Below are 10,582 nucleotides of genomic sequence, written 5' to 3' on the forward strand. Positions count from 1 at the left end.
GTGAAAAAGAAGTAATAATTCCTACCCCTGACGAAGATATCACTTCCCACGTGAAAGGGTTTTTGAATGTGTATACTTACCCTTTCACTTTAGGTCTCCTCGATTCCATTATTATTGACTTCTGTCGTCAATACTAGGTAACCCTAGTCCAGGTCCATCCTTCTTTGTGGCGGATCGTTATCCTGATCCGATATTTTGTGAGCAAAATCAAGGGGATGCCGTTCACCCTCGACCATCTTATCCGATTGTACCGTCCTCGACTTTTTCGAGGAGGGTTAATAAAACTTCAGCGTCGGGCTACCAAGGCTCTGTTCTCGAGTATTGACGAGGACAGGGACCGGGACTGGATGGGCAGGTTCGTTCGAGTAAGGACTTCAGACCTGATTCTAACTGAAAAGATGCCCTTTCCCGAGGAGTGGAATATGAGACGTAAGTGTGATCTTGATCTTGTTGTTACTTCTACTTTGTTCTTTTATTCTCTCATCGACACTCCTCTTTTTGTGATGTAGCGGTTCCCTGGATGCCCGGAGCAGTTCCCGATCTCAAGAACTGGGTACGAGCCCTTGTTTCGACCTCCACAAACGCCGAACGCTCATGGCGTGATTTGTCAAAGGGTCGGTAGGAGGCCAAAAATCACGGTAAGCTCATTTCTCGTACTCTTTGATGATCCGAACGAGGTGGTTTTCAAAATATTTTATTAAGGTTTTCCATATGCAGGTTTAGGTAAAGACGCGGTTTTGAGGCCCTTGTCCAATGAGGAGGAAACTTCTGCCTCTGTCCCAAAGCCGGTGAAGGAAAATAAAAGGAAAAGAGCCTCCGTTCCCGAAGATCCAAAACAGAAGAAGAGGATGGCTCGTAAGCCGAACAAGAATGTCATTCCTTTGACCGTGGAATCCGTTCTGCGTCTAAGGGATGAAGATGAAGAAGAAGAAGAAAACGATGAGTCCGCGCTGGCGGTCCGAATGAAGAGAACACCGATGCCTCATCGGCGGCTGGATTGATGATGCTCCATGAGGCTCCGCCTCGAACTGAGGATATACCGGAGAAAGATTCGGGTAGAGTCCCCGAACTATCGGATATCGAAGACGCATCTCATCGGAGTTAACCGGCAGGGGATATGACCGAAGAGGCCCTCGAACCCCTTCGAACCGAGGAGAATGCTCCAGGCGATTCATTTGGGGCAGCAGCAACCGAGGATTCACCTACCTTTCCCGCTTTTTCCGCATGGGTGATTCGGGAAGCTCAAGCTCTGGGAGCCCTCGATCTAGACAGGCTTCACAATGAAGAAGATCCCTTTCGTGACCTGTTTACTGGCATTGAGGACGTTGCCGGTGCTGGTGATGAATCGGATCTTTTTCACGGATTGCGGCAGGCTTTGAATCAGGTGAGCTTTTAAAATTATTTTGTCGGTACTATCTTTATGTTCATTTTTCGTTAACTTCGCTTCTTGTTTCTTTGTAAGCAGCGGCAGTTCATCGAGAACAATGTTCTCGATCCTAAAATGAGCTGCATCGATACGAGGCCGACCTACAACGGGCTACTGACGAGAGGAACTCCCTTAGACTTTCCTTAGGGCAGAGAGAAGAGGAAGTAAAAGACCTCCGAGCTGAGCTGGCCAAGGGTTATCGAGATCATACCGATTTGTCTGAGCAGGTAATGATGCTTTTGAAAGCCTATGGGCTTGATACCGGATCGATAGCTAACATTTTGGTCTCACAGCTGCAGCAAAAAATCGAGATGATCGGGAAGCTTTGTGAGGAGGTCGACGTGATAAGAACAGAGTCTTTGTGGTGGAAAGAAGGTATGGACCGCTTTGTTGCAGAAAAAGAGACTGTTCGAGCCCAGTTATCATCGTCTGAAACCCAACTTCAGAAAATGAAGGAAAAGTCCTGGTTCAAGCAAGAATAATTGAGGAGCTTGAGGCTCGGTTGGCCTATGTACTTGCCAAGGCCGAATCTGATGCCGAAAAGGCAAAGGCCGATGCGGATGCGCTCATGGCCATCTATCGGGCCGATGCTGAAGCTGCCCAAGTCCAGGAAATAGAGGCATCCGAGTCCGCCAATATTCGAGCTCATTGGGTCGCCAAACTTGCTAAGTGCCGATCCCGAAGGGAAACTCTCAAGGAGATCCATTCTCGTGGTTTCGATCTCGCTGAAGAGATAAAAAGGGCCAAAGAACTCGAAGTCGATGCTGAAGCTCTAGTTTCCGATGGCGATGATGATGATGATGATGATGGGAGCAAGGGCGGATCCGAAAACGGGGGGGAACCTGATAAAGAAGAGACCGCTCCTGACCGAGAAGTTTAGTTCTTAGTTTTTACGTTGTAATCACCCATGCAGATAAATTTGCATATAGATATATCTCTTTTTTTGCCGACTTGCTTCTGTTTTTGTTTCCTGTCTTGTGAGGACTTTATTCATGCCTTATGAATGTTTTCACAATGATTTAAACAACTTAATCAAATTTCGACTTTGCAGCCTCTGTAACCGAGCGAGCGCTTACTCAAACTTGGAGCGATGTAGCCCTTAGGCTTATTAGTTGTCAATGATTTGATCTTGAAGAAATATAGCCCATAGGCATAATGGTCTAGTGAGTGCTTGCTCGAACTCGAAATAAAAGTAGCCCGTAGGCTTAGTAGTCAAGTGAATGATTCGAACTCGAAGCAATGTAGCCCGTAGGCGTAATGATCGAGTGAGTATTTGCTCGAACTCGAAATAAAAGTAGCCCGTAGGCTTAGTCGAGTGAATGATTCGAACTCGAAGCAATGTAGCCCGTAGGCATAATGGTCGAGTGAGTATTTGCTCGAACTCGAAATAACATTAGCCCGTAGGCTTAGTCGAGTGAATGATTCGAACTTGAAGTAATGTAGCCCGTAGGCGTAATGGTCGAGTGAGTGTTTGCTCGAACTCGAAAATAAAGTAGCCCCGTAAGCTTAGTCGAGTGAATGATTCGAACTCGAAGTAATGTAGCCCGTAGACATAATGATCGAATGAGTGTTTGCTCGAACTCGAAATAAAAGTAGCCTAGTGAATGATTCGAACTCGAAGCAATGTAGCCCGTAGGCATAATGGTCGAGTGAGTATTTGCTCGAACTCGAAATAAAAGTAGCCCGTAGGCTTAGTCGAGTGAATGATTCGAACTCGAAGCAATGTAGCCCGTAGACGTAATGATCGAGTGAGCATTTGCTCGAACTCGAAATAAAAGTAGCCCGTAGGCTTAGTCGAGTGAATGATTCGAACTCGAAGTAATGTAGCCCGTAGGCGTAATGGTCGAGTGAGTATTTGCTCGAACTCGAAATAAAAGTAGCCCATAGGCTTAGTCGAGTGAATGATTCGAACTCGAAATAAAAGTAGCCCGTAGGCTTAGCATTCGAGCGAATGATTCGAACTCGATCCTGTTTGCATAATAAATCTTGAACATAGAATATCGGTAAAGAAGAGAGCTTTCTTTGCAAGTCATTATACATGGGTTCATGTTTTGCGACTGGGCTCGGGCCAACTACATAAGCATGGTTCGTTTTGATCATTTGGCCCTTACAACGTTTCCTATTGAGATACTGTTTGTCATGAAATAACGAAGTAACTTCCTTTGCACCGAACTTGATAATCATCACAGGTGCGTTCAATGATAAAGCCCCCTAGTATACGAGGTTGATTTTAAAGAGGCCTCGGATACTCAGCAGTAGTATCGTTTTCACTATATGGATGGTATCGATCCCTAGTCGACTTTTGCTTTTTCGTAACGGACCTACAAATCAACTGGTCATCTTCGACTCTTATTTTGGATTGATATCGATTGTGTACGTCGGTCCAAGTAATAGCTGGGTACTCGATCAAATTTTGCTTCAGCTGCCGTGAAGCCATCGAGCTCCTCTCGTTTAGACCTTGAGTGAAAGCTTGAACAACCCAATCGTCTGTGACTGGTGGCAGATCCATTCGTTCTATTTGAAAATGAGCTACGAATTCCCTTAGCATCTCGTTATCCTTTTGTATTACCTTGAACAGGTCCGACTTTCTGGTTTTGACCTTTATGGCTCCGGCATGTGCTTTTACGAAGCAATCTGCAAGCATAGAAAAAGAATTAATAGAGTTAGATGGTATTCGTAGCTAATCTGAAATTCAAGATATTTTCGGAAATAAGCGCAAAGCACAATGGCGTGTTTTTTCAGATTTGTACCAAATAACCACTATTATCCTCGGCCCCACGGTGGACGCCAAACTGTTTACCCGAAAAATGGATATAGTTGAATTTATACGCAGTTCCGAGGATATGTGGCGTAACTTAACACAAAATATAAGGATAAATAGAAATGTAAACATAGATTGCTGAGAATGCGAAATAGATAAGGTTGTCAGGGACAATGAATCTTAGGATTCAACAAATAGAATCCATCTAAGAAATCTGAAAGAACGATTCTTTACTGTAGAAGAATATAACACTTTTATTACAATGTAAGCCTGAGAAAAACTTGTTTTACAGAAATGGTAACCAAGCCCTTTTATAGTGGAGGGATTTGACTCTAAGCATAATAAAATAAACATTCAGTGAGAAACCCATGATAAGTCAGCTTTTTCACAATTTCTGCCAAGATTCTCTTTAGTGGGATTGCAACGGCTTTGGTCTGCGAGCTCGATCTTGCTTAGAACACTCAATTTCGGTTTGAGCTTGATTTCCACTCGAGCTCGTGATCTTGGTTCGAGCTCGATCCTGGCTCGAGCCCTCGAATTGATTCAAGGTCAATGTTGGTTGGTCTCTAGATTATCAGCATGATAGATCTACTCTGCATCATGGTTCGATTTCGATTCGAGATTGATAATGATATCGAACTCGACACGGATTATCAAAGAGTACGAGAAATGAGCTTATCGTGATTTTTGGCCTCCCACCGACCCTTTGACAAATCACGCCATGAGTGTTCGGCGTATGTAGAGGTCGAAACAAGGGCTCGTACCTAGTTCTTGAGATCGGGAACTGCTCCGGGCATCTAGGGAACCGCTACATCACAAAAAGAGGAGTGTCGATGAGAGAATAAAATAACAAAGTAGAAGTAACAGCAAGATCAAGATCACACTTACGTCTCATATTTCACTCATCGGGAAAGGGCATCTTTTTAGTCGGAATCAGGTCCGAAGTCTTACTCGAATGAACCTGCCCATCCAGCCCCGGTCCCTGTCCTCGTCAATACTCGAGAACAGAGCCTTGGTAGCCCGATGCTGAAGTTTTATTAACCCTCCTCGAAAAAGTCGAGGACGATATAATCGGATAATATGGTCGAGGGTGAACGACATCCCCTCGATTTTGCTCACAAAATATCGGATCAGGATAATGATCCGCCACAAAAAAGGATGGACCTGGCCTAGGGTTACATGGTATTGACGACAGAAGTCAATAATAATAGAATCGAGGAGACCTAAAGTGAAAGGGTAAGTATACGCATTCAAAAACCCTTTCACGTGGGAAGTGATATCTTCATCAGGGGTAGGAATTATTATTTCTTTTTCACCCCAATTGCAATCCTTCTTTAGCTGTTTGAGGTGCTTTTCGGTTATCGAACACATGTACCTCGATACCGGCTCACATCGGCTAGAGACCGATGAACCTTTATCGACCTTAAAATCTGAAGTAAGAACACACGCCCCGGGAACACATTCCTCAGGCCGTGGTTCTGCCGGTGTCTCATCGGCGGCACACTGTGAAGACGATGCCTTCTCTTTCTGAGGAATGGTTTATGATGTTTTCGCCATTTTTGAATTCAAAGGTGAGGAATAGAAGAAAGTGACAAAGGTTTGGTAGAATTGAAGATGGGCTTTTGTAGAAAGAAATCACAGATTTACTGGTAAGTTGGAGAGTACGAAGAAGAACTTGGGAAATTTGGAAGATAGAAGATGTAAAAGTGGTAAAAGATAAAAGAAAGGGCTATTTATAGGTTCAAGCGATGGCGGTTCAGTATCAGCAGTAGCCGACCACCGCCTGACATGCATTAAATATCTTGAAAGACTAAACCGATGGGACAACTACCAGATGCGTCATGGTCGAACCCGAGAGAAACGTCAGGTTATAATCCGATCGAGCCGTTAAAAAAAAATCATATCGTTTCTCACCACATTCTTTCTGAGAAACGAGAGGACTATCTGTATACAGTCGAAATAGATTTCGGCCTTAGCACGTTCGATCGAGTTCGAACGATGATCTATCAAAGTAAGATCCCGAAGGTAAAACAAATTGACCTCGAACCCGAGGAGGCTGATCCGTGTCGAGTACGATATCATTATCAAGCTCGAATCGAAATCGAACCATGATGCAAAGTAGATCTATCATGCTGATAATCTAGAGACCAACCAACATTGACCTCGAATCAATTCGAGGGCTCGAGCCAGGATCGGGCTCGAACCAAGATCACGAGCTCGAGTCAAAATCAAGCTCAAACCAAAATCGAGTATTCTAAGCAAGATCGAGCTCGCAGACAAAAACTGTTGCAATCCCACTAAAGAGAATCTTGGCATAAATTGTGAAAAAGCTGACTTATCATGGGTCTCCCACTGAATATTTATTTTATTATGCTTAGAGCCAAATCCCTCCACTATAAAAGGGCTTGGTTACCATTTCTGTAAAACAAGTTTTTCTCAGGCTTACATTGTAATAAAAGTGCTATATTCTTCTATAGTAAAGAATCGTTCTTTCAGATTTCTTAGATGGATTCTATTTGTTGAATCCTAAGATTCATTGTCCCTGACAACCTTATCTATTTCGCATTCTCTGCAATCTATATTTACATTTCTATTTATCCTTACATTTTGTGTTAAGTTACGCCACATATCCTCGGAACTGCGTATAAATTCAACTCTATCCATTTTTCGGGTAAACAAGGATCATGATGTATTTGCACTTAATTAGCTTCCTCCATTTACTATTCGTTTATGCTGTCACATTATCATGCAGGAAATTTTACTTAGTAGAAAATACGAAAAGCAAGTGGAAAATCCACTCTAACTAATACTAATATACAGTATAATACAATAAAATTAATTTTGTTATCTGTTGTCTTTCATTTAAAATGTAACTATGATAATTTCTTGAAATCTACTAAGCTTTAATTATGCACATTAGTAACATCCAATGTTTTCTAACTATAACCCGAATATGGAGTGTCCTACCATTTTAAAAACTAATCACGTCTCAATGAAATAACTTAACCAATGCCTTATTCTTTCCTACTTTTTCCTTAAAAAATTCTATCCTGAAATTCGTTTTTTAGTTTAAAATTTGGTTGGAACATCAAATAAAATAAATCTTTGTTTTTTTTTTCAAAACACACCCTTCTTCAATAAATTTGAAAATACGTTTGTATTAATAAAATTTTGTTAGTCATTAATGTGTTCAAGTAACCGCACACAAGTTCCAGGGAAAACATGTATTCCTGAATATATGGGACACAATGGAATTTAAATCAGAGGGTAGCTTTAATACAAAGTCCACCATCTGATTGGAAGGAGATTACACGTGTTAACAGTCTTTCTGCACATAGCATAGTAAAGTACATACAAACGCTAACAAAGGGAGCTACAACAAACCATATGTGGACTAATGAGAAAGCACCGCCTGGGGAGCAGGACGACCCCAAGCTCCTCAAAGTGTCTCTTATTAATAAATAGTAGGAATGTTATCATCAATTGAATGTTATCCGGTGCTTTTTACATTTTTATTTGGGTGCAGCTTACCCTGCCTAGGTCTTTGCTTTTCACTATATGTGATGACCAATATAGTCCAGGGATGTGTTCCGTTGGGGCATATACATTACAAATGATATACTCGATCATGCATCAGTGGATATGATGATTGTCACGACCCAGCCTAGGGCAGCGGTGGATAATCGACACTAAGTGCCGATCATCACTAAATTTGCTGATCTAATCATGAATATAAACTGATGAACTAAACAAACATAAGCGTAGCTGATAAGAACTATACAATCTGGAAAGCTGACAAGGCTAACATATGAAAACATACTAATTGCACAGGTGTATATCTACAGGCCTCTAGGAGTGCTGAACTAAACAAAGTACTGGACGAAACAGGGCCCAGCCATACCCAAACTAGTTGATTATACGCATACCAAAAGATGAGTAACTCCGAAAGTAAGCGGAGTGACTCCAATAGCTAGTAGATGGCCTACTGATGTGGCTCAAGTGCTGATTTATCTGTACCTGCGCGACATGAAACCCAGCGCCCTAGAAGGGACGTGAGTACGATATGTACAAAGTATGTAGGGTGAAAAGCATATGTAAAGCATACTAAAGTATGACTGTAAGCTGGAAGTCCGACTATAAGCTGAAAGCTAAATAAGAGTCTAAACTAGAAACTGATCTGGCACTGAACCGAAGTTTAAGCTGAAATTATGCTAAAATTGAACTATTATCTGAACCGGTACCTGTCTGGCGTTATGGGCTATATCCCCCAACCAGGTAACTGCACATCTGAACTAGCCTCATGTATAGTCATGCAATGCAAACTATAGCTATATACACGTATATGACATGCCTGACTAGCATTATGGGCTATATACCCCCAGCAGGTAAATATATAATCAGTAGGCCCGACTGGTGTTATGCGCTATCTCCCCAGTATATAATGCGCAGATGTACACAACCGATACCAATCGAAAATTAGGGTCGAGGATGATCAGTTGGGAGCTCCGTATGGACTCGTGCATCAGAACAGGACAGCTACTAAAAACCAAAAGGAGATCGACAAAGAACAAAGATCGGACAGAGATCGAAATCGACCGTACGTCGCAGATCGGGTGAACAACGGTTCAACACGCAATACAGTTCGGAACAATCGAATGATTGATCGAGGGAAAAATTCTCGGGGATTTATGAGTAAGAGTGGCTTCGATAAATATGCTGGTCCTATAGAAGCACCTCGATTATCAGAATATAACTTCAGCGTTGGTGCATTCGCTATCGTGTCGGCCATCGGATGCATCAAAGACACTAAATGGCCTCGACCCATGCAGACCGATCCTGCCCAAAGAAATCCCAATCAAACATGCGAATATCATGGTATCCATGGCCACAGAACGGAAGATTGCAGGCAACTAAGAGAGGAAATAGCCCGCTTATTTAACAAAGGACACCTTCGGGAATTTCTGAGTGATAGGGCGAAGAACCATTTTAAAAATAGGCATTTCAGCAAGCAAAACGAGCAAGAAGAACCGTAGTACGTCATTCACATGATCATCGGTGGCATCGATACCCCTCAGGGACCAGTGCTTAAACGCACTAAAATATCGATTGTGAGGGAAAAGCGATCTCGGACTCAAGATTACGCACCCATGGGGACTTTGTCCTTCGATGATGAAGATGAGAAGGGGTCATCCAACCTCATAACGACGCACTGGTAATATCCGTACTCATGAATAAAACTAAAATTAAGCGTGTGTTAATCTATCCAGGTAGCTCGGCCAACATCATCCGATTGAAGGTAGTAGAGCAGCTCGGCCTACACGATCAGATCGTACCCGCAACTCTGGTTCTAAACGGGTTCAATATGGCATGTGAAACCACCAAAGGCGAGATAATCCTACCAATAAATGTGGCCGGAACCATCCAGAAAATAAAGTTTCACGTGATCGAAGGCGATATGAGATACAACGCCCTTTTCGGAAGGCCATGGATCCACAACATGAGAGCTGTACCTTCGACCCTACACCAGGCCCTCAAATTCCCGACATCGAGAGGTGTCAAAATGGTGTACGGAGAATAACCAGCCGCAAAGGAAATGTTCGCCGTCGAGGAAGCTAAACCAATGTCCTCACCTTCGCCGATAAAAGGATCAGGCTCGGAAGGAGAACGGGATACCAAATAGCAATCACAGACATCGGCTTCGACCCAGCCAGATAACCAGAAGATCGAAGAGGATGATGATCAAAGGGTCCCTCAATCTTTCATGATTCCCAATGACTCCGATGCCACCAAATCAACAATCGAGGAACTAGCAAGTCACATTAGTCGAGCACTGGCCCGAGCAAAAGGTATACATGGGAACGGGGTTGAGCCCCGAACTCAGGAAGAAACTCATTCAATTTCTTATCGATAACATCGATTGTTTTGCCTGGTCCCATTTAGATATAACAGGGATCCCACCGGACATAATGATGCATCGGCTAAGTTTGGACCCCAGGTTCAGACCGGTGAAGAAAAAGAGAAGACCCCAGTTCGAGGGAAAGCATACATTCATAAAGGACGAGGTAACCAAGCTTCTCAAAGTAGGGTCCATTTGGGAGGTGAAATATCCCGAACGGTTAGCCAACGTAATTGTAGTGCCTAAAAAAGGGAACAAACTTAGAATGTGTGTGGACTATAAGGATTTGAACAAAGCATGCCCCAAAGATTCCTTTCCGCTACCCCACATCGATCGCATGATCGATGCCACGGCCGGCCACGAGATCCTCTCTTTTCTCGATGCCTATTCTGGGTATAATCAAATCCAGATGAACCTGTAGGACCAGGAAAAGACTTCATTTGTCACCAAATATGGAACGTATTGTTATAATGTGATGCCCTTTGGGCTAAAGAATGCA

The sequence above is a fragment of the Nicotiana tomentosiformis genome, chromosome 12, assembly GCF_000390325.3.
Source record: "Nicotiana tomentosiformis chromosome 12, ASM39032v3, whole genome shotgun sequence".
Classification (NCBI taxonomy): Eukaryota; Viridiplantae; Streptophyta; class Magnoliopsida; order Solanales; family Solanaceae; genus Nicotiana; species Nicotiana tomentosiformis.